We start from the raw sequence: 25967 nt of genomic DNA, 5'->3' as shown, positions 1-25967 counted from the left end.
ACGCGCAGGCTCAGCAATTGTGGCTCACGGGCCTACTTGCTCCACGGCATGTGGGATCTTCCCAGACCAGGGCTTGAACCCGTGTCCCCTGCATTGGCAGGCAGATTCTCAACCACTGTGCCACCAGGGAAGCCCTATGATCAGTATTTTTTAATTGAAGTATAGTTGATGTACAATGTTGTGTTAATTTCTGCTGTACAGCAGTGATTTAGTTATATATATATATTCTTTTTTTAATGTACTTTTCCATTATGGTTTATCATATGATATTGAATATAGTTCTTTGTACTACACAGTAGGACCTTGTTGTTTATCCAGTCTATATATAAAAGCTTACATGTGCTAACCCCAACCTCCTACTCCACCCCTTCCCCAACCCCATCCCCCTTGGCAACCACTAGCCTGTTCTCTATATCTGTGATTCTGTTGCTGTTTTATAGATAGGTTCATTTGTGTCATATTTTAGATTCCATATATAAGTAATAACATACGGTATTTGTCTTTCTCTTTCTGACTTACTTCACTTAGTATGATAATCTCTAGTTGCATCCATGTTGCTGCAGGTGGCATTATTTCGTTCCTTTTTATGGCTGAGTAGTATTCCATTGTATATATGTACCACATCTTCTTCATAAATTCTGTTGATGGACATTTAGGTTGTTTTCATGTCTTGGCTATTGTGAATAGTACTATGGACATAGGGGTTCATGTGTCTTTTTTTTTTTTTTTTTTTTTTTGCAGTACGCGGGCCTCTCACCGCTGTGGCCTCTCCCGCCGCAGAGCACAGGCTCCGGATGCACAAGCCCAGCAGCCATGGCTCACGCGCCCAGCCGCCTCGCGGCATGTGGGATCCTCCCGGACCAGGGCACGAACCCGAGTCCCCTGCATCGGCAGGCGGACTCTCAACCACTGCACCACCAGGGAAGCCCCATGTGTCTTTTTGAATTATAGTTTTGCCTAGATATATGTCCAGGACTGGGATTGCTGGATCATATGGTAATTCTATTTTTAGTTTTCTGAGGAACCTCCATACTTTTTTCCACAGTAGCTGCACCAACTTACATTACCACCAACAGTGTAGGGTTCCCTTTTTCCATACCCTCTCCAGCATTTGTTATTTGTAGAATTTTTAAGGATGGCCGTCCTGACTGGTATGAGGTGGTACCTAATTTTAGTTTTGATTTGCATTTCTCTAATAATGAGCGATGTTGAGGATCTTTTCATGTGCCTACTGGCCATTTTTTCTTTGAAGAAATGTCTATTTAGGTATTCTGCCCATTTTTCAACTGGGTTGTTTTTTTGTTGTTGAGTTGTATGAGCTGTTTGTATATTTGGAAACTAAGCCCTTGTCGATTGCATTGTTTGCAAATATTTTCTCCCATTCTGTAGGTTGTCTTTCCGTTTTATTGATGGTTTCCTTTACTATGCAAAATCTTGTAAGTTTGATTAGGTCCCATTTGTTTCTTTTTGCTTTTATTTCTATTGCCTTGGGAGACTGACCTAAGAAAACATTGGTACAATTTATGTCAGGGAATGTTTTGCCTATGTTCTCTTTTAGGAGTTTTATGGTGTCATGTCTTATGTTTAAGTCCTTAAGCCATTTTGAGTTTATTTTTGTGTATGGTGAGAGGGTGTGTTCTAACTTCACTGATTTACATGTGGCTGTCCAACTTTCCCAACACCACTTGCTGAAGAGAATGTCTTTTCCCCATTGTATATTCTTGCGTCCTTTGTTGAAGATGAATTGATCATAGGCATGTGGGTTTATTTCTGGGCTCTCTCTTCTGTTCCATTGATACATATGTCTGTTTTTGTGCCAGTACCATGCTGTTTGATTACTGTAACTTTGTAGTATTGTCTGAAGTCTGTGATGATTATGCCTCCTGCTTTGTTCTTTTTCTTCAGGATTGCTTTGGCAATTCTGGTTTTTTTATGGTTCCACATTTATTTTGTTTGGGACTCTCTTTACTTCCTGTACCTGGATATCTGTTTCCTTTTTTTGCGTTTGGAAATTTTTCGGCCATAATTTCTTCAAATACATTTTTGATCCCCTTTTCTCTTTCTTCCCCTCTGGAATCCCTATTGTATACAGATTGGCACACTTTATTATATCCCACAGATCTCTTATATTGCTTTTATTTTATTTTTTCATTTGGTTTTCTGTCTGCTGTCATGATTGTGTGATTTCCATTATTCTATCCTTCAGGTCACTTATTCTTTCTTCTGCATTATTTATTGGGCAGTTGATTGCCTTTAGCTCAGCTTTTGTATGTGCAAATGAGTTTTCTAGTTTTTATTGGTTCCTCTTAATAGTTTGTAGTTCCTTTTTACACTACTCTGCATTTCTGTTGATAGCCTTTATTAATTCCTTCAGTATTTTCAGAATCTTCTTTTTGAAGCCGGTGTCTGTTAGACTGAAGAGATCTGTTTCATTGTTTGTTGTTTCAAGGAAATTCTCTTGGTCTTTTAACTGGGAGTGGTTCCTCTACTTTTTCATTTTAATTATATTTGTCTTACCCTGTGAGTTTAGGAGAAGCAACTGTCTGCTGTGGTCTTCGAGGGCTATTTGTATGTGGGGGTTGTGTGGGCTTAATATATTTGGTGCAAGGGCTGTTTTTAGTATGGATGCCTGTCGTGTGTGTCATCAGTGTGTGAGAATCGTTATCTTCTTGATAGGAGATGTGCAGGTGAGGTGGCTGGTGTCGGGTCCTGGGGTTTTAGGCAGCGGTGGTGGCTCAGGTGCACCCCCTGAACATGTAATGGGAACGGAGGTGGCTTGTGACCATTCCTGGAGTCCAGGTAGTGGTGGCAGCTCCTGACCACTTCTGGAGTCTGTGAGGGTGGCAGAGGCGGATCATGACGAGCCCTGGAGCCAGCACAGGTGGTGTCCTGTTCTGAGAACAGGCGCGTGCACAGGGGAAAAGGGTATGATGGTGAGTCACCCCTTCCCTCACACACCCCTCAAACAATGGTGCCTGGCCTGTAAGGCACCCCGGGCTTCCTCCACATACACCCTCGGTTGTGGTTGCACCAGAATCCAGTCTCCCCGTGCCCCCCCCACCCCCAGGCCTGCTTCCACACAACCATCCCCAGTCCTCTTCCCAGGCCTGATCACCAGGGCCTGAGTTCCAGCTCCCAGGATGTGCATCTCAGGCTGGGAAGTGCAGGGCAGTGGCACTGACTATGTGCTTCTCCCTCCACTCTGGCTGCCTCAAACCATCTGCTGCGTTCTCCTCGGAGGCTCTGAAGCTCCCCTTCTGTCTCAGCAGATCTCCCTGCCAGTGAGGGGGCTTCCCAGGGTACAGGAACCTTCCCTCTTTCACAGCTCCCTCCCAGGGGCGCAGGTCCTGTCCCGACTGCTTTCTCACTTCCTTTTCTTTTCTTTTTTTTCCTACCCAGTTATGTAGAGATTTTCTTGCCCTTTCAGCAGTCTGAGTTGGTCTGCCAGCGTTCAGTAGATATTATGTGAGAATCGTTCCCCATGGAGATATTTGTGGGAGAAGGTGAGCTTCACATCCTACTGCTCCACCATCTTGGTTCCTCCTTCTGGTTTTTATTTTTCAGTTTGTTAAGTGTTGTATCATATTGATTGATTTGCAGATATTGAAAAATCTTTTCATCCTAGGATAAATTCCACTTGATCATGATCTATGATCTTTTTAATGTATTGTTGGATTCGGTTTGCTAATATCTTGTTGAGCATTTTTGCATCTATGTTCATTGGTGATACTGGCCTGTAATTTTCTTGTGATATCTTTGTCTGGTTTTGGTATCAGTGTGATGCTGACCTCATTTTTTTTTTTTAATTGAAGTGTAGTTGATTTACAATGTTCTGTTAATTTGTGCTGTATAGCAAAGTGATTCGGTTATACATATATGTACATTTTATATTCTTTTCCATTAAGGTTTATCACAGGATATTGCATACAGTTCCCTGTGCTATAATAGTAGGACCTTGTTGTTTATCCATTCTATATATAATAGTTTGCATCTGCTAAACCCAGACTCCCAGTCCATCCCTCCTGTGCCCCCTCTTCCCCTTGGAAACCACAAGTCTGTTCTCTATGTCTGTGAGTCTGTTTCACAGATAAGTTCATTTGTGTCATATCTTAGATTCCACCTATAAATGATGTCATATGGTATTTGCCTTTCTTTTTCTGACTTACTTCACTTAGTATGATAATCTTGAAGTCCATCCGTGTTTTTGCAAATGGCAAAATTTCATTCTTTTTTATGGTAGAGTAATATTTCATTGTATGTACATACTACAATATCTTTATCCATTCATCTGCTGATGGACATTTAAGTTCCTTCTATGTCTTGGCTATTGTAAATAGTGCTGGTGTGAACATTACAGTGCATATATGTTTTTGAATTATAATTTTCTCCAGATATATGCCCAGGAGTGGTATTACAGAATCATATGGTAACTCTATTTTTAGTTTTTGAAGGCACCTCCATACTGTTTTCCGTAGTGGCTGTACCAGTTTACATTTCCACCGACAGTTTAGGAGGGTTCCTTTTTCTCACACCCTCTTCAGAATTTATTATTAGTAGACTTTTTGATAATAGCCTTTCTGACCGGAATGGGGTGATAACTTCATTGTAGTTTTGATTTTCATTTGTCTAATAATTAGTGATGTCAAGCATTTTTTCATGTGCCTTTGGTCATCTGTATGTCTTCTCTGGTGAAATGTCTATTTAGATCTTCTGCCCATTTTTTAATTAAGATTTTGTGTTTGTTTTTTTGATACTGGGCTGTTTGTATATTTTGGAAATTAATCCATTGTGGGTCATATCTTTTGAAAATATTTTCTCCCATTCTGTAGGGTTGTCTTTTCGTTTTGTTTATGGTTTCCTTTGCTGTGCAAAAACTGTTAAGTTTAATTAGGTCCCCTTTGTTTTTATTTCCATTGGTCTAGGAGACAGATTCAAAAAGATACTGCTGTGATTTATGTCAAAGAGTGTTCTGCGTATGTTTTCCTCTAACAGTTTTGTAGTATCTGGTCTTAACATTCAGGTCTTTAATCCATTTTTAGTTTATTTTTGTATATGGTGTTAGAGAATGTTCTAATTTCATTCTTTTACATGTAGCTGTCCAGGTTTTCCAGCATCATTTATTTATTTTTATTTATTTTGTATTTATTTATTTATTTATTTTTTGCAGTACGTGGGCCTCTCACTGTTGTGGCCTCTCCCGTTGCGGAGCACAAGCTCCGGACGTGCAGGCTCAGTGGCCATGGCTCACGGGCCCAGCCACTCCGCGGCATGTGGGATCCTCCCGGACCGGGGCATGAATCCGTGTCCCCTGCATCGGCAGGCAGACTCTCAACCACTGCGCCACCAGGGAAGCCCCTCGTGTAACTTTTTTCTTCCAATGCTATTTTTTTTTTTTTTTTTTGCGGTACGCGGGCCTCTCACTGTTGTGGCCTCTCCCGTTGTGGAGCACAGGCTCTGGATGCGCAGGCCCAGTGGCCAAGGCCCACGGGCTCAGCCGCTCCGCGGCACGTGGGATCTTCCTGGACCGGGGCATGAACCCGTGTCCCCTGCATTGGCAGGCGGACTCTCAACCACTGCACCACCAGGGAAGCCCTCAGCACCATTTATTGAAGAGATTATCTTTTCTCCATTGTATATTCTTGCCTCCTTTGTGGTAGATTAATTGACCATAGGTATGTGGGTTTATTTCTGGGCTTTCTATCCTGTTCCATTGATCCATGTCTTTTTTTGTGTATGCCAGTACCATACTGTTTCAGTTACTGTAGTTTGTAGTTTAGTCCTTAGGGAGCCTGATTTCTCCAGGTCTGTTCTTCTTTCTCATGATTGCTTTGGCTATTTGTCTTTTGTGTTTCCATACAAACTAAAAAATTTTTTTTTCTAGTTCTGTGAAAAATGCAATTGGTAATTTGATACGTATTGCACTGAATCTGTAGATTGCTTTGGGTAGTATAGGCATTTTGGCAATATTGATTCTTCCAATCCAGGAACATGGTATATCTTTCCATCTCTTTCTGTCCTCTTCAGTTTTTTTCATCAGTGTCTTACAGTTTTCAGAATACAGTTCTTTTGCCTCCTTAGGCAGGTTTATTCTTAGGTATTTTATTCTTCTTGATGTGATGGTAAATGGGATTGTTTTCTTAATTTCTCTTTCTGATCTTTCATTTTTTGTGTATAGAAATGCAACAGATTTCTGTGTATTAATTTTGTATCCTGCAACTTTACTGAATTCAACTAGTAGTTTTCTGATGGTGTCTTTAGGCTTTTCTATGTATAGTATCATGTAATCTACAAACAATGACACTTTTACTTCTTCCTTTCCATGGATTTCTTTTATGGCTAGGACTTCCAAAATTATGTTGAATAAAAATGGTGAGAATGGGCATCTTTGTCTTGTTCTTGATCTTAGAGGAAATGCTTTCAGCTTTCCACTGTTGACTGTAATGTTAGCTGTGGGTTTGTTACATATGACTTTTATCATGGTATGTTCCCTCTATGCCTGCCTTCTGTATTTTTTTTTTTTTTTTTTTGCGGTACGTGGGCCTCTCCCGTTGCAGACCACAGGTTCTGGACGTGCAGGCTCAGCGGCCATGGCTCATGGGCCCAGCTGCTCCGCGGCATGTGGGATCTTCCTGGACCGGGGCACGAACCCGTGTCCCCTGCATCGGCAGGCGGACTGTCAACCACTGCACCACCAAGGGAAGCCCTTCTGTAGAGTTTTTATCATAAATAGATGTTGAATTTTATTAAAAGGCTTTTTGGCATCTATTGAAATGATCATATGGTTTTTATTCTTCAATTTGTTAATGTAGTGTATCACATTGATTTGCAGATACTGAAAAATCCCTGTACAACTGGGATAAATTCCACTTGATCATGGTGTATGAACCTTTTAATGTATTGTTGGAGTAGGTTTGCTAGTATTTTATTTTATTTATTTATTTTTCGGTACGCGGGCCTCTCACCTTTGTGGTCTCTTCTGTTGTGGAGCTCAGGCTCCGGGACGTGCAGGCTCAGCGGCCATGGCTCATGGGCCCAGCTGCTCCACGGCATGTGGGATCTTCCCAGACTGGGGCACGAACCCGTGTCCCCTGCATCGGCAGGTGGACTGTCAACCACTGCACCACCAGGGAAGCCCGGTTTGCTAGTATTTTGATGAGTATTTTTGCATCTATGTTCATCAATGTTATTGGCTTGTAATTTTCTTTTTTTGTGATATATTTGTCTAGTTTTGGTATCAGGGTGATGCTGGCCTCACAGAACGAGTTTGGAAGTGTTCCTTCCTCTGCAGCTTTTTGGAATAGTTTCAGGATAGGTGTTAACTCTTCACTAGACGTTTTGTAGAATTCAGCTATGAAGCCACTGGTCCTGGACTTTTGTTCTTTGGGAGTTTTAAAATTACTGATTCAATTTCATTACTGGTAATTGAACCATTCATAGTTTGTATTTCTTCCTGGTTCAGTCCTGGGAGATTGTACTTTTCTAAGAATTTGTACATTTCTTCTAGGTTGTCCATTTTATTGGCATATACTTGTTCATAGTAGTTTCTTAATAATCTTTTGTATTATGGTGGTGTCTGTTTTAACTTCTTTTTCACTTCTGATTTTATTGATTTGGGACCTGTCCCTTTTTTTTTTCATGTTTCTCAGAAAAGGTTTATCAATTTTGTTTATCTTTTCAAAGGACCAGCTTTTAGTTTTATTGATCTTTTTTTTTTGTCTCTTTCATTTATTTCTTCAAATACATTTTTGATCTCCTTTTCTCTGTTTTCTTCTGGGATCAGTATTCTGCATAGATTGGCATGCTTTATATTATCCCATAGGTATTGTATATTGCTTTCATTTTTTTTCTTTTGTTTTCTGCCTGCTGTTCTGAGTGGGTGATTTCCATTATTTTATCTTCCATATCACTAATTCATTCTGCATTATTCAGTTTGTGATTCATTGCCTTCAGCTCAGCTTTTGCCTCAGCAAATGAGTTTTCTAATTTTACTTGGTTCCTTTTTATAGTTTCTAGTTCTGTTTTACAGGAATCTGCATTGCTCTCAATAGCCTTTCATAATTCTTTCAATATTTTTATTACCACCTTTTTGTACTTGGAGTCTATTAGACTGGAGAGTTCTGTTTCATTGTTCTTTCAGGGGAATTCTCATGATCTTTGATTTGGGAGTGGTTCCTTTGCTTCTTCATTTTACTTATATTTCTCTGACTCTATGATTTTAGGAGAATTGGTTATCTTCTGTGGTCTTGGAGGGCTGTTTCTGTGTGGGAGCTTCCCTGTGTAGCCTGTGTGAGTCTAATATTTTTGGTGCTAGGGCTGTTTTTAGTATGGATACTGTGCACGTCTCTCCTCACTGTGTGCTGTCCGTTATCCCCTTGATGTGGGTGTGACTGGTTTAGGGGTGACTAGAGCCTACGATGGGTATTGATTAGGCACTCCTTTTTGCTCTGTGGTTGTCACAGCCCTGTTGGGGCAGGGTCTGGTCCCCAGTTGTTGGAGTAGAATTGCACATCTGTTTCTGAGCTGCCATGTGAGACAGGCAGGACTGGAGCACTCGCATTGGGAGAGGATCCTGAGTATTCCTCCGCAAGAGCTGTCCACCGGTGACTGCGTTGTGTGGTCGCCCGTCACGTGTCGTGTGGGCTCAGAGTAAAGTGTTGTCAGCGCTGCTCTCGGCCCTGCCTCAACCGTGGGAATGCAGGCAGTAGGCCCTGTTGGCCCTCAGATTCTCTGTTCATGAAGCCACCAGCACAAATCAGTAGATACAGATATACTGAAGTCAGGTACCAGGATCACAGCGCAAGCTACGGAAGCTGCTGAGACCCTGGCCCTGCCTCTACGTGGGTGTACCCACAAAGCCCGCAGCTGCTGATGCCAGACGTGCCCCCGCCATGGGAGCCCCTGTAACCCACTTGGGTGTCCCACAGATGCTGAGTTTACAAGACCTGTGGGGCAGCGGTGGCAGAGTAAGCCCACAGATGGCACAGCTGTGGGGAGAGGGCTCTAACGTCGGCCCCACGTCCACGGGTGGGCAGCCCACACTTGCGTGCTCCGAGAGCTCGTAGAGGTGGAGCTGTGCCTGCCGTGAGCGTGCCAAGAGTGGGGCTGCTGTGGTGGGCCCCCCCCTTCACGTGCCTGTTGAGGGTAGCACTTCTCACGCAGGTCCGGGCCCTGTCTGGGTACACCCCTGGCTGCAGCCTGTGCCACACTCCAGCTGCTTCAGGCTGCTTCCATGCAGCCATCCCGTCCTCCCCCAGGGTCTGTCCGCCGAAGCTCGAGTTGCAACACATAGGTGACACAGGCCTTCTGTGCTCATCCGTCTCTGTCCTGCCTGCCGCAGGCTGCTTGTTGCCCTTTCTCCCCGGAGGCTCCCTTCCCGTCGTGGCTGATCTCCCACCAGTGAGGGGGGTTCCCAGGTTGAGGGAACCTTTCCTGTTTCACAGCTCTCTCCCCAGAGTTCAGGTCATGTCCCAATTCCTTCTTTGTTTTTTCCTTTGATCCTGCCCTGTTATGTAGTGATCTTTCTTGCAATTTCAGTTGTCTGACACCTTCTGTCAGCGTTCACTAGGTATTCTGTGAGAATTTTTCCTCATGTATTTGTGGGAGGAGGTGATCTCCACGTTTTTCTGTTCTGCCATCTTGCTTCCTTCCATTTCCTGTTGTTTATTTAGTCTCTATTTTTGTTCTGATCTTTGTTATTTCTTTCCTTCTACCAACTTTCGTTTTTGTTTGTTCTTCTTTCTCTAGTTCCTTTAGGTGTAAGGTTAGGTTGGGTTGTTAATTTGAAATTTTCCTTGATCCCTGTATCGCTATAAACTTCCCCCTTAGAAGTGCTTTTGCTGTCTGGATCGTCATGCCTTCTTTTTCTGTTTTTCTTGAGGCTATTGTCTCCAGGTATCTTTTATTTCCTCTTTGATTGTTTCAGTGGTCCACTGGTTACTTAATAGCATATTGCTTAGCGTCCACATTTTTGTGTTTTTGCAGTTTTTCTTTCCTGTAGTGGATTTCTAGTCTCAGTGCTGTAGTTGGAAAAGATGCTTGATGTGATTGTAGTCTTAAATTTACCAAGACTTGATTTGTGGCCTGGCATGTGATCTATCCATGGTGAATGTCCACATGTACTTGAAAAGAATGTGTATTCTGCTTTTGGATGGAATGCTTTCTATATACTTATTATTATTATTTTTAAAGTTTATTTTTAATTTTTCTTTATCTTGGTTGCACCGGTCTTAGTTGCAGCATGTGTGCTCCTTAGTTGAGGCATGTATGTGGGATCTAGTGACCTGACCAGGGATCGAACCTGAGTTCCCTGCATTGGAGGGTGGATTCTTAACCACCGCATCACCAGGGAAGTCCCCCCTCTATATTTATATCAAGTCAGTTTAGTCCAATTAAGTCAGTTTAGTCTAATATGTTATTAAGGCTTGTGTTTCCTTATTGGTGTCTGGATGATCTGTCCATTGAGGTAAGTGGGGTGTTAAAGTTCTCTGCAGTTATTTTGTTACAGCTGAGTCCTACTTTTATGTCTGTTAATATTTGCCTTATATATTTAGGTGGTCCTATGTTGGGTGCACGTATATTTACAATTGTTATATCTTCTAGAATGATCCCTTGATCAATATGTAGTGTCCTTTATCTCTTATAACAGTCTTAATCTTTTTAAAAAATTATTTTTGGCTGTGTTGGGTCTTCACTGCTGCACGTGGGCTTTCTCCAGCTGCAGTGAGCAGGGGCTACCCCTTGCTGCAGTGTGCGGGCTTCTCATGGGGGGCCTCCTCTGTCGTGGAGCACGGGCTCCAGGCATGTGCGCTTCAGTGGTCATGGTATGTGGGTTCAGTAGCAGTGGCTTATGGGCTCTAGAGTGCAGGCTCGGCAGCTGTAGCACATGGGCTTAGCTGCTCTGCAGCATGTGGGACCCTCGAAGACCAGGGCTTGAACCCATGTCCGCTGCATTGACAGGCGGATTCCGAACTACTGCGCCACCAGGGACATCCCAGCAATCTTAATTTTAAAGTATATTTTGTTTGATACAAGTATTGCTGCTGTGGCTTTCTTTTGATTTCCATTTGTATGGAATACCTTTTTCCATCCCCTCATTTTCAGTCTCTGTGTTTTTAGTTCTAAATTGAGTTGCTTGTAGGTAGCATATATACACATCTTGGTTTTTTTTTTGTTTGTTTGTTTTTCTTTTTTGCGGTATGCGGGCCTCTCACCGTTGTGGCCTCTCCGGCTGCAGAGCACAGGCTCCGGACGCACAGGCTCAGCGGCCGTGGCTCACGGGCCCAGCCGCTCCGCAGCATGTGGGATCCTCCCAGACCGGGACACGAACCCGTGTCCCCTGCATCGGCAGGCGGACTCTCAACCACTGCGCCACCAGGGAAGCCCACACGTCTTGTTTTTATATCCATTCAGCCAGTTTATGTCTTTCAGTTGGAGTATTTAGTACTTTTATGTTTGAGGTAATTATTGATATGAATGTTCTGCCATTTTGTTAATTGTTTTGGATTTGTTTCTGTAGGTCTTTTTTTCCCTTTTGTGATTTGCTAACTATCTTTAGTGTTGTGTTTGGACTCCTTTTTCTTGTGTATATATCTATGATAGCATTTTGGTTTGCAATTGCCATGAGGTTTTTATATAGCAGTCTATATATACATGATTAAGCTGCTGATCTCTTAATTTCAAATACATTTTATAAACCCTGCATTTGTACTCCTCCTCTCATGATCACTGTTTCTGATATCATATTTTACATCTAATTGTTTCGTGTTTCCCTTAATTACTGTGGATATAGATGATTTTACTACTTTTGTCTTCTTACCTCCCTGCCCTGTTAGCTTTGTGTGTGCATGATTTCCTATCTTTATTTTATTTATTTATTTTTTTTTTCAGTACGCGGGCCTCTCACTGCTGTGGCCTCTCCCGTTGTGGAGCACAGGCTCCTGACGCGCAGGCTCAGCAGCCATGGCTCACGGGCCCAGCCGCTCTGCAGCATGTGGGATCCTCCCAGACCAGGGCACGAACCAGTGTCCCCTGCATTGGCGGGCGGACTCCCAACCACTGCACCATCAGGGAAGCCCAGTTCTGTATTTTTGATGATATTCTTAGTGTTCTTTGTTTTATATCTACAATTTGGGGTTTGGAATGAATATTTCTTTAATATTTTATAGTATTTGTTTTTTGAGTGTTTGCCTTAACTTTTTTATTTTTTTTGATGTGGACCATTTTTGAAGTCTTTTATTGAATTTGTTACAGTATTGCTTCTGTTTCATGTTTTGGTTTTTTGGCCATGAGGCATGTGGGATCTTAGCTCCCCATCCAGGGATCGAACCCACACCACCTGCATTGGAAGGCGAAGTCTTAGCCACTGCACTGCCAGGGAAGTCCCTGACTTAACACTTGTTTCCCCGAAAGCCGTATAACCTCTAGAAATTTTTGAAAAGGTAGTCTATTCCTTTTACTGTTTCATACTAGTTAGTACCTATTATGAACCCATACACCTTTGTTTTAATGGGCTATCTTTTTTAAAGGAGTTTTAGGTTCATGGAAGAATTAGGTGGAAGTTATAGAGATTTCCCATGTATTTTCCACCCCAGATACGCAGACCCTCCCTCATAGTCAACACCCGACAGAAGAGTATGTTTGTTTCACTGAGGAACCTACATTGACATGAATTACCCCCTCAAAGTCCACATTTATGTTAGAGTTCACTCTAGGTGTTATATATTTTGTAGGTTTGGGCAAATGTATACTGACATGTGTGTACCATAATAGTACCATAAAAAGTAATTTCATTATTTAAAAATCCTCTGTGCTCTACCTATTCATCTCTCCCTTCCTCCTAACTGCTGCAATGACAGATCTTGTTACTGGCTTCATACATCTGCCTTCAGCAGCATGTCATCTAGTTGGAATCAAACAATTTATATAGCGTTTTCAGATTGTCTTCTTTGACTTAGTTATATCCATTTAATTTTCTCCATGACTTTTCATAGTTTGATAGCTCATTTCTTTTTAGTGGTGAATAATATTTCCCTTGCCTGGATGTACCACAGTTTATTACTCCATTCACCAACCGAAGGACATTTTGGTTCCTTCCAAGTTTAGATGATATGGATAATGCTGCTATAAATACTGATATGCAGGGAATTTATTTCTGCATGTTTGTTTTTTGTTTTTGTGGCATGTAATAGTTCCTCATTCCTTTTTGTTGCCTTGTAATAGTCCATGAACGAATACAACATTTTGTTTATCCATTTGTGAGTTGTTGGACATTTGGGTTGTTTCCACCTTTTGGCTATTGTGAACAATACTGCTAGAAACATTTTTGAACATTTTTTGTGGACGTATATTTACATTTCCTTTTGCATAAAGCTAAAAGTGCAGTTGTTTGGTCATGTGGTAATTTTCTGTTTAATCTTTTGAGGAACTGCCAGTGTCTTCCAGAAGCGCTGCTGCACCATTTGACGTTTCCACCAGGAGTGAGTGTATGAGGGTTCCAGTTTCTCTATATCCTCACCAACACTTGTTATCTGTCTCTTTGACTACAGCCATTGTAAGGGGTGTGGAGTTGTACCTCATCCTGGGTTTGACTTGCATTTTTCTATTGAAAAATTATGTTAAACATCTTCTCTGTGTGTGCATATTGGCTATTTTTCTTTGTTCTTTGGAGAAATGTCTGTTCAGGTCCTTTGCCCATCCTAAAATTGGGTTGTCTTTTTTTGTTGAGTATAAATAAGTTCTTTCTATCTTCTAAATGCAAGTGCCTTGTCAGATATTTATGATTGGTGAGTATTTTTTATTGTTTTGTAGGTTTCCTTTTCACTTTTAGAGGGTAGAAGCTTAAAGGGTGCAGGAGATAATTGAGATTTTGTTTTTAAACTAGGTTCTTATAGCATCCACAGTAACAGTTCCCAAATGGATTTTCGTGACTGGGAGGCCTTTAGGTTAATTATAAGTATTCCTCAGTCTTAACTTTCTGGGATTAAAGGTACTTAGGCCCACTTGGGGGTGCTTTTGTTTCTACCTGCAGCCTCTGAGAACTGTGTTTGCACAAATAATCATGTGGATCACAACACCCATGCTGCTGTCCTTAGACCACGCCCCCTCCACCCATGGCTACTGTTTTCTGACTACATTCATCTTGTTTTTACATTTCCTGTTTTTACAGAATTAATTGTCAATGTATAAGACATGTTTTGAGCAGATAAAGTTTCACTCCCAAAAACCTTGGTCTAGAAGACAGTTACCTCATTTGACAGGAAAACCACCTTCCATTAACTTAATCCTTTGGGAAGATGATAAGTGTATTGTTGATCCTTTTCCTAATAATATCTGACTAATAAAGTGGAGCTAAGTCTACTTGTTATTTTTTTGTCCATCCTGGCTTGTTACCAGGATTCATTTAGTAGGAAGAAGTCATGATGTGGATAATGACAAAAACTGAAAATTCAAAAATTAGATGTAGTTTAAATACAGCACGGCTTACTGATATGTCTAATTAGCTTTTCTGTAAAAAAAAAAAAGAACCCCCCCTCCCCAAAAAAAATCCCCCATTCATCATTCAGTCATAAGGTATTTGTCTTTCTGTGTGTCACTCACTTCAGGTAGCGTAATGCCCTTCATGTTGTCACACATGGCAAGTTTTTTACACTATATATATTTAGACATGTCACAGTTTCTTCATTCATATTCATTGATGGACACTTAGGTTGTTTACTATTGTAAATACTGCAGTGAACTTAGGTTGTTTACTATTGTAAATACTGCAGTGAACAGGGGGATACATATATCTTTTTGAGATAGTGTTTTCATTTTCATCATATAAATACCCAGAAATGGAATTGCTGGGTATTATGTTAGTTCTATTTATTTGCAGAACATCTGTACTGTTTTTCGTAGTGTTGGCACTAAGAGAACACAAGGATTCCCTTTTCTCCACATCCTTGCCAACACTTGCTTGTCGTATATTTATGTCTATGTTAAAGCCATTCTAAGAATTGTGAGGTGAGATCTCATTGTGGTTTTAATGTTCATTCTCCTGATGATGATGTTGAACATCTTTTCATGTATCTGTTGACCAACTGTATGATTTCTTCGGAAGAAAATCTATTCGGATCTTCTGCCCATTTTTTTTTTTTAATCAGAATTTTTGTTGTTTTTGCTGTTGAGCTGTGAGCTCTTTATGTAATTTAGATTTTAAGCCCCTTAAATATGATTTGTAAATATTTTCTACCAACCCATACGTTGCCTTTGCATTTTGTTGATAGATTCCATTCTTGTGCACAAACTTTTTAGATTGATGTAGACCTACTTGTTTATTTTTGTTTCTTTTGCTTTTACTTTTCATTTCAGATTCAAAAAATCACTGACATGATATCAAGGAGCTTACTATGCTTTCTTCTAGGAGTTTTTTTTTTCAGGTATTACATTCAAGTCTTTACTCTGTTTTGAGTTAATTTATGCATATGGTATAAGATAGTGGTCCGGTTCCATTCTTTTGTATGTGCCTTTCAGTCTTCTCAATACTAATTATTGATGACACTGTCCTTTCCCCCTTGTATATTTTTGGCTCCTTTGTTGTAAATTTATTGATTGCATATGTGTGGGTTTACTTCTGGGCTTTCTAGTCTCTTCCATTGACTTACGTCTGCTTTAAAGCCAGTAGCATTTTAGTTTCCATTCTTTGTAACATCGCTTGAGATTAGGGAATGTGATGCCTTCACCTTTTTTATTCTTTCTGAAGATTGCTGTGGCTATTCGGTGTCTTTCTGGTTCCAAACAAATTTTAGGATTATCTGTTCTATTTCATGTGCATGTTTTTGCATGCAGAGAAGTTTGTGGCTCATTTGTGTAACTTCCAGGTAGTGCGACTGCTAGATCATATTTAAAACTGTAAGAAACCGCAAACTCTTCCAAACTAGCTGTACCATTTAGCATTCCCATCAGCAATGAATGAAAGTTTCTGCTGCTCTGCATCATTTCTAATTTTTAATATTTTCAGTGTTCTGTATTTTGGCCACTATCATAGGTGTTTAGTGGTATCACATTTGTTTTAACACACATTTTCCTCAATTAAATTTTTCTTATTAAGTTTTAGTCACAGGTTACCATTCAATTGATTTGCTGTAGTTTCTATAAGGAAGTTTTGATTTCTATTTTAATTTCAATTTTTTTTTTGCTGAAAATAATTGTTTTGCTGGAAGTTTTACTTTCATTTTAGGTTCGTAGGATTTGCTGGCAAAATAACCACTCTTACACTCAGTTAAACAAGAATTCAGAGAGTTAATTGAATTAAAAGATTACAGTATACTAATTAAGAATAATATAACTAAGAAAGTATAGGAAAGACAGGTTTATTACATCATGGAATTGGGGAAGCACCTACATCCAGATCCAAGCAGCACTGGGAAGTCCCCTCAGCAGCAATCTGGAATCCCAGCTGGGAAGGCCCGGACGACAGTCAGCCTGCGTGCAAATTTGCAGCTCTGGTTATTGTCATAAATGCCTTGGTTTTAAGTCATAAGTGCCTTGGTTTTAAGTCATAAGTCTTGGAGTGTTCTCTGATCCCTGGGGGCTGGCCAGGCCCTCAGGGTGCAAGAAGGCCCCAGACTTATGCCCCATCTTATCTAATGATTTACAAGGTGTGCTGCCTGCAGGGAGCTCAGCAGTTGGGCATGTGGCCAGCTTTTAGGGTCACTGCCCGGTCAGAGAGGCCTAGTGCTGCCTCTGAAACCTGAACAAGACTACTTTACTAGCTTCCCCAACATTAATCTATTCTAATAATTATTCTCCCTGTGTAGATTCTTCATGCACATCTTGGTATGCTGATATTTAAATAGCTCATTTTATTTAAGGAAATGTAGGTAATTTTTTTATACTCCATGGTTTCCTCATTATTACTGCTTCTAACGATGTTTCTCAGAAATTTTCTTACATTCCTTGAATTACATATTTCAATGAGGCCTCTTTTGTTCCCTGTCCTCTCTTTCAACTAAATTTCATCAAAAGTCACCTGGTCCTTGTTGATATACATCCTATTATCCTCCTGTTCTTCAGGCTGTTAATTGGCTGCTTATGTTGTCAACCACATCTCTGCACATAGAACTCTGCCATGGATCAGCTGGGCACTGCCAGAATTGTTTCTATGGTTAAACCCTGCTGTGAACAACACTTGTCCATACAAGTCGTTCTTTCCCCTCTAGGTTGTTTAGTAATGCCCCTTAAGCCCTTAAGGTTACTATTTTCTGTTGCTGTTCCAGAAGTCAAAATTCATCACTTTTTGTTAAGTGCGTATTAATTTCTATTGATAAGAGTAAGTATATCTTTAGTGATATATCTTCAGTGATACACATACAGTAAGAGCACTTCTCATCTGATGTCTGTTTTATGTTTGGGATTGGAATGTTAAAAGATCCAAAGATATGATTTCAAATACTTTAAAAAATTCCTGCAAAAGAGATCTGTTACTTTTATATGACAAAGCTGTTTGCACTAAAAAACTTCATGCTAAAATTGATATTCTGATTTGAAAATGTGTAAGTAGTTTAAAAGTTATTCTTACCAAATATAATCATATCCACAGAGGTTAAACCTTGGCAAAAGCCTCCTGCTAGCTTTGTTTCCACCAGTCAACCTGTCGCCCCTGCCAAGAGATCATCATCCAGCAACCATGATCATCCTCCATTGCTGTACCCTTGAGAGGGTTTTATTGCATCCACATGTGTTCACACAGAGTGAATTCATTCATTCTCCAGGTTTTGCTTTTAGGTCCCGCAAAGAACATTCTTGTACATATCTTCCGGAACAAATAATATATGCCTAGGAATGGAATTTGTGGGATACTCAGCTTGATCATGTTTAGAGCAAATATTGGAATAGATGTAAACCTACAGTCTTCCCATAACAGCACTCTCTGTCTTCCTAATATCTTCCACATTTCCTTCATACCAACAACAGTGTTTCCATAGAATGAGTCATGTTTATGCTTCTTGCTACGACAGTTCTTTTCCCAAGGTTAGGCCTTCATCTGCTGCAGTACAGTCCTCTTCCCATAGATTTGCAAGCACAAGCAGTGCTCCCACATTGCCCACTACTTCACTCTTCCTTTGTTAAATCGCAGTCCTGGCCTTCCCTCAGATTTTTGTGGATCTAAGTGAACTCTATTGGTACTTCTTAGTACTGTGTCAGTATTTAGCACTTGGGCTCCCCAGTTCCCATAAGACCCCACCCCTCCCCATACCCCACACACTGCATAAGGAAGGACCCATACTTGCACACAGTACAGTTTGCTCAGATCAGCGACTCGGTCTGGTCACTGTGTACATCAACACGTGCTGGACGTGACTCCTGTCATTATCTGGGAATGGTAGGACAGTGACGTGACAGTGTAAGTGACACAACTCACTGCCCGTATCTTCCTTGAAACATTTCTAAGATACATTTCCTTTAAATTTTCTTAAAATCTGTACTGCCTGAATGGACGATGCTGCTTAAATACATATGAACATGTCATGTTACTCTGCACACCCAGGTTCAAACTGTCTCTTAAATTTGCTTTCTGTGTGAGTTAGAGATAGATGTGTGTTTTTATATGAAATACTGTGATAATTTACCTCAAGAATAATTAAATAATTAATGCTGTTATAGGGGCTTGAAATATTGCATGGCAGATAGTAAGTACTGTAAAGTTACCTTTAGTTAACTAGATGTGTCATTTTTTGGTCATGGTTATTATGAAATTGACCTTGGCCTACACTATATTTTGGCTGTTGTCTTTTTCTAATTATTTTCCATACAGATGTTCTCTCTGACCTTAAGATAACAATTTTAAAGCATACATTATATACCATATATATATATATTTTTTGCCATACAAGTGTACAATTAAATGACACTCCACAGTTAGGTAGTTGAACTATGTAGAACCACAGGCATGACAATGATTGAAAATTTCAGACCGTTTTCCCTAATTCTTAAACTTTATACATACATTTACCTGAATCTGATATTTCAAAATTCAGTGTTTATCAAGATATTTTTCCTATTGTGTGTTCCTTCTGAAATGAAAAATTTTTTTTGTTGTTGGTACCTACCGGAGAATCTTTTAGAATTCCAGAGACTTATTATTTTGTGTAAATGTGGTTATTTATTACCTTACCTGCTTGATTTATCATGGGTTATGTAAATGCTTTATCACTTATTATTGTGATATACAGATTTAAAAAAAAATTTTTTCCTTACATCATACTCACATGTGATCAACATTATTATAAAGGTTAAGGATTAGGGAAGACAGTCTCAAATCTCAATGATGATTTCATGCCTGGATTTTTATAAGCCAGTACATAGGTAGACATTCTAACTATGGACTATCATTTAATTATCCAGATACATTGCAAAATATATATGTAGTATGTAGTGTATGGTTGAAGCTCTATTATCTAAGATCAGAGAAAACAGTAATATGGGAAAATATAGAAAAAGAAAATTAAACTGTATATAACAATCATGTCTGAATACCATGTTTGAGAAAACTGTTCATTGTAGATGTTTTTTTATGTAATTATCTGTCAGTATAAAATATTTAATATTTTAATTTTCCAACTCCACTTAATAGGAAGCCATTCTGCTAGACCTGCAATCAAGGAATTATCACCAAGAGAAAGACACTGATAAAGGAGAATTATGCCATGTAGTGGTACTGGAAAGAAATCAAAACCATGGCACCAAGGATTCTGACCTCAAGGAAGTCTGTGCAAATGTGCAGGAGTGTGAGTGAGTGGGGCTACGATGCAAGAGATTATGAAGAAGTGCTTTTTACCCATAACAAAAATCTCAGAGAGAGAAAGTGTATGCGTGCGGTCAAGCTGAGAAGCCAGTCAGCAGTGGTTCCTCAGTTTCACCACTTCACAGAGTTCCTCCTAGTGTGGAAAACACGTTGTCACCTGCGCAGCACAGGAGAACACACACTCGAGAAAAATCTTACAGCTGTAATGACTGTGGGAAGGCTTTTAGCAAAAGCTCAAACCTCAGGAATCACAGGAGAATTCATTCTGGACAGAAACCTTACAGATGTAATGTGTGTGGCAAAGCCTTTAACCACCAGTCACACCTCACAACACATCAGAGAGTGCATATAGGAGAGAAACCTTACAAATGCGATGAGTGTGGCAAAGCCCTCACAAGACATTCATATCTTACTCAACATAAAACAATCCACACTGGAGAAAAACCTCACAAATGTAACAAGTGCGGCAAAGCTTATACTCAATATGCAAGCCTCACCAGGCATCTGAACATACATACTGAAAACGAACGTAAGCCTCACACATGTGGTAATGCTTTGGTCCAAAGCTCAAGGTTTAGGGGTCACCAGAGATTTTATAATAAGAAAGAAACTTTAAAGCGATTCAGACAAAATTTGTGCATGTATTCAAGCCTTACTTAACATATGGGAGTCTATCAAGGAGAAAGAAGACATATAGATGGCCAGCAGACACATGAAAAGATGCTCATCGTCATGTATCATCAGGGAAGGGTAAATCAAAAGCTCAATGAGGGGGCTTCCCTGGTGGCGCAGTGGTTAAGAATCCGCCTGCCAATGCAGGGGACACGGGTTCGAGCCCTGGTCCGGGAAGATCCCACATGCCATGGAGCAACTAAGCCTGTGTGCCACAACTACTGAGCCTGCACTCTAGAGCTCGTGAACCACAACTACTGAGTCTACGAGCCACAACTACTGAAGTCCGGGCGCCTAGAGCCCATGCTCTGCAACAAGAGAAGCCACTGCAATGAGAAGCCCACGCGCCACCACAAAGAGTAGCTCCTGCTCTCAGCAGCTAGAGAAAACCTGTGTGCAACAGCAAAGACCCAATGCAGCTAAATAAATAAAAATTTAAAAATTATATTAAAAAAAGCTCAATGAGGTACCACCTCACACCTGTTTACAATGGCTGTCATCAGAAAGACAACAAGCATTGGCAATGGTGTGGAGGAAAGGGAACCCTGTCCACTATTGCTGGGATTGTAAGTTGGTGCAACATTTATGGAAAACGTTACTGAAGTTCCTCAAAAATTAAAACCGTCAGATGAACCAGGTATTGCACTTTGAAGTATTTACTGGCAGAAAAGAAAAACAGTAATTTAAGAAAATATAGGCATTTGAATATTCATTGTAGCATTATTTCCAGTAGCCAAGATAGAGAAGCAGCCTAAGCGTCCATCAATAGATGAATGCTTAGAGGAGATGCTGTATGTCCATTCCGCACAGTAGAATATAAGTCACCCTTAAGAAAAGGAGTCCAGCCATTTGCAACAACATGGATAGATCTAGAGGATTTTATGCTAAGTGACAGAAGTCAGGCATAGAAAGACAAATACTGCACGATCTTACTTATACGTGGAATCGAAGAAGCAAAAGCACAAGACAAGGAAAACAGATTCACAGATAAAGAACAAATGTGTGGTTGTTGCCAGAAGGAAGGGCGGTGCGGTGGCAGGTAAAGTAGGTGAAGGAGATTAAGAGGCACAAACCTCTATGTAATAGATAAGTCGTGGGGATGTAATATCCAGCATGAGGAATATGTTTAAAAGGAGCATGGTAGTAGCTGAGGAAAGATGGCTACACATATCATTGTGATGATTTCATAAAGTATGCACGTTACCTCATAGTACAGCCAATACTAACACTGTTGTATATCAATTATATTTCAATAAAGAGAGACTCCATCGTAGAGAGAAACCATACAAAACTTACGTGGAAAAGCCTATAACTAGGGCTCATGTCTTACCTTATATCAGAGTATACATCTTTGAGAAACCAAGCAAATGTCATGTATAACTGCATAGCAGGGTGATAATTAGTTGGAAATAATATATGTTAGTGCAGCTTCTATCAGAAATAATTTGTCCCTTCTTTGTTCACACAAAATACATCCAACCTTGTATGTTAAGGATAGAAGAAAAGGAAATGAGAAAAAGTTCTACCAAAACATGACTCCAGTCACACATGAGGATTTCATAAGTTTCATGAGATTCCTCTTGAGTCAGAGTCCTATATGGAGTCCTCATCACTCATAACACATTAGGCTGAAACAGAGAAATAAAACTTAAATAAATCCTACCATTTACTGAAGAAAAAGGAGGTACCCAGTGGTCTTTGGTCCACAGCAAATGTGCAGTTTTGCTGAGCAGATGTTCTCAGGTCCCTATTCCATACGGCCAGGAATGGGAAATGATCTTTTCTGGACTCTTGTCTTTTCCCCTAAGAATGGATATCCAATATTTTGTGTTTTGTTGTTCTTCACTTAACCTACTAACATCCAACAGAGTATTACAAACTATGCCTTCCTTGAGCAATAAGAACTTTTCCCCAGTACCTTCCCAGGACCTTTAGCCCATGTGCCACAACTACTGAAGCCCACATGCCTTAGAGCCCGTTCTCTGCAATGGGAGAAGCCACTGCAACGAGAAGCCTGCACACCACAAAGAGGAGTGGCCCCGGCTCGCCACAACTAGAGAAAGCCTGCGTGCAGCAACAAGGACCCAATGCAGCCAAATAAATAAATAAATAAAATTTATTAAAGAAAAAAACTACAATGAGATATCACCTCACCCCCCTTAGAAGGGTTATCATCAAAAAGCCAAGAGATAACAAGTATTGAGCAGAATATGGGAAAGAAAAAGGATCACTAGTGCACTGCTGGGAAGAATGAAAACTGTTGCAGCCACTATGGAAAACAGTATATAATTACCTCAAAATATTAAAGAAAAAAACTATCAAATAATGCAGCAGTTCCACTGCTAGGTATATACCGGACAAGATAAAATCACTCTTAAAAAGATACCTGCACTCCCATATTCATTATACCAGTATTCACTATAGCCAACTCATAGAAACAACCTAAAGTGTCCAAGAGATGAATGGATAAAAAAAAATCTAGTAAACATACACAATGCAATATTATTCAGCCATAGAAGAGAAGGAAATTCTGTTATTTGTACCAACAAGTATGGACATTGAGACTATATGCTCAGTAAAATAAGTCAGACATAAAAAGTAATACTGATCTCACTTATATGTGGAATATACATATATAGAAGAAAAAAGACAAAAGCTAACAGAAGTAGAACAAAGTAGATTAGAGATAAATGAAACAGAATAAAAAGTACAGAAAACTACAACCCTACAATATGGTTGTTTGAAAAGGATGAAAACACTGACAAACACCTAGATTTACTCACAAAGAGAACACTCAAACTACTGAAATCAGGAATGAAAGAGGGGACATCATAACTGTTTACAAATGATTCTACAGAAATCAAAAAAATTCTAAGAGAATACTAAGAACTATTCTATATCTAAATGTTGGATAACCCAGAAGAAATGGATACTCTCCTAGAAAATATAACCTCTCAAGACTGACCCATGAATAAATAAAAAAATGTGAACAAACCTATTCCTATTAAGGAGATTGAAATCACTAATAGAAAACCATACAACAAAGAAAAGCCAGATAGCTTCACTGCAGAATTCTTCTCAACATTTAAAAACAATTAAGAGCAATCTTGCTTTCACTCTTCAAAACAACTGAAGGAAAGGGAACAGTTCTAAACTCCCTCTATGAGGCCAGAGTTACGTCAATAACAAAGCCAGACAAAGACACTACAAGAAAACCAGAGGCTACAATCTCTAACGAATAATGATGCAAAAATCATCAATAAAATAATAGTAAACTGAAACCAACAGCACATTAAAAGGATTATATACTGTGACTAATAGGGATATATTTTTGAAATATAAGGATGGTTCAACATATGAAAATCTTTTGATGTAAAACAGCACATTAACAGAATGACGGGAAAAAAACTACATGATCATTTCTACTGAAAAGCATTTGACAGCATTTCATGGTAAAAACACTCGGTAAACTAGAAATAAAAAAAATACTACCTCAGGCTTCCCTGGTGGCACAGTGGTTGAGAGTCCGCCTGCCGATGCAGGGGACACGGGTTTGTGCCCCGGTCCGGGAGGATTCCACATGCCGCAGAGCAGCTGGGCCCGTGAGCCATGGCCGCTGAGCCTGCACATCTGGAGCCTGTGCTCCGCAACGGGAGAGGCCACAACAGTGAGAGGCCCGCGTACCGCAAAAAAAAAAAAAAATATTACCTCAACATAATAAAGGCCATATATTAACAGCCCACAGCTACCATCACACTTGATGGGGAATGACTTAAAGCTTTTCCTCTAAGATCAGGCACAAGAGAAGGATACCTACTTTCACTATTTCTAAAAACATTACTGAAAGTCCTAGCAAGGACACATAGGCAGAAATATAGATAGAAGGTATCCGAATAGAAAAGGGAAGAAGAATTTTTTCTGTTTACAACCTACATGATCTAATGTGTAGAAAAAACTGAAGATTCCACAAAAAAAAAATCCTGCTGGAACTAATGAATGAATTCAGAAAAATTAGAAAAATAAAATATGTAGGTATAACCTTATCCAAGGAGGAAAACATTTTTACACTATAACCTAAAAACACTGCTGAAAAATATTAGAAAAGATACCAGTAACTGCAAATATATCCCGAGTTCATGGGTTGGTAGGCAGTACTGTCAAGACGATCAACAGATTCAACACAATTCTTAGCAAAATCCCAACAGCATTGCTTGAAGAAATACATAAATCCATCCTAAGATTCATATGCAACCTGAAGACCCTCAGAGCAAAAACAAGTTTGAAAATAACAAAGTTGGAGGTCACACAATTATTTCAAAATTATCACAAAGCTAAACTAATCAAAGTGGCACAGTACTGGCATGAAGACAGACCCGTGGAACAGAATAAAGATGTCAGAAATAAACTTGTGTATACGGTCAAATGATGTTCCACAGGGTGTCAGTACCACTCAGTGGGGGAAGGGCAGTCTACTGAACTATGCTGAGAGGAGACCAAGATGGTGGAGTAGAAGGATGTGGAGCTCCTCTTCTCCCACAGATACACCAAAAATACATCTCCACGTGGAACAAGTCTCACAGAACACTTACTGAAAGCTGGCAGAAGATCTCATACAACGAAAACTGCAAGAAAGATCCCCACTTAACCGGTTAGGACAAAAGGGGGAAGAAAGGAGTCGGGATGGGACCTGCACCCCTGGGAGGGAGCTGGGAAGGAAGAAAGGTTCCCACACCCCGGGAAACTCCTCGACTGGCTGAGAGGTCCGCCAGGACAGGGAGGGGAGCTTTTGACGCCAGAGAGGAGAGTGCAGGAGCTGGCTTGTGGCCAGTAGGGTAGGGAGAGAGCAGCACAGCCAGTCCTTGCCATGCTGCTGCACTTCCCAGCCCGAGATGTGTGCCTCCTAGTGTGCACAGCAACTGGGTGCTGAAACTCAGGCCTCGGCGACATACTCGGGGAGAGAATTCGGTTTTGCTGTGCAGAGATGGCCCAAAGGTCCTGGAGCGTGGTCTGGGCCACAGCTGGGGCTGCGTGCAGGACAGAGTGCAGGTCTGCAATAGGAGCCCCCTATCAATGCACAAAGAGAGGGGCGTGGGTCTGCTGTAGCAGCCTCATTGTCAGGGTGCTCAGGGGGGCACAGCTCTGGCCGTCGCAGGCTTTGGGAGTGCACATGGGTAGCAGGTTTGGGGAGCGCACACGTGTCACTGGAGGGGCGTCTGACCTGATTATTGGCACTCTGGCAGCAGGGTTGAGTTGGGGAATGGCACCAGTAGCAGTGGACTTTGTGGGCTCACACACATGGAGTTGGGCTGAATCTGAGCCTATTACCAGTGCTCCTGCAGTGGAGGTGGGTCTGGGGGCAGCACCAGCAACCGTGGACTCTGTTGGCACACACACACCGGGTAGCAGGCAGTGTCACAGTCACACGTCCCAGTGGAGGGCTACTAGGGAGGAACACATCATAGCTCCTTTCCCAGCAGGGTGATCAAATCCTGCCTACCTCATGTCACAGCTT

At 40.7% G+C, this 25967-nt stretch overlaps 1 long non-coding RNA gene and 1 pseudogene across 1 annotated transcript in view; one reads left to right on the top strand and one right to left on the bottom strand.

Annotated features, from left to right (window-relative positions):
* LOC137214919 (uncharacterized) overlaps positions 1 to 19751 on the top strand; it is a 36048-nt gene extending 16297 nt beyond the window's left edge. The window contains exon 3 of the long non-coding RNA XR_010939071.1: positions 19613 to 19751. This is a non-coding gene — a long non-coding RNA (uncharacterized lncRNA). The remainder of the gene's footprint in view (positions 1 to 19612) is intronic.
* The window catches only part of LOC137214765 (zinc finger protein 665-like), a 349647-nt pseudogene that overhangs the window by 298214 nt on the left and 25466 nt on the right, over positions 1 to 25967 (bottom strand).

Source organism: Pseudorca crassidens, chromosome 20 (genome assembly GCF_039906515.1).
Source record: "Pseudorca crassidens isolate mPseCra1 chromosome 20, mPseCra1.hap1, whole genome shotgun sequence".
NCBI classification, from domain to species: Eukaryota; Metazoa; Chordata; class Mammalia; order Artiodactyla; family Delphinidae; genus Pseudorca; species Pseudorca crassidens.
This window is presented reverse-complemented; position numbering and strand designations above follow the sequence as displayed.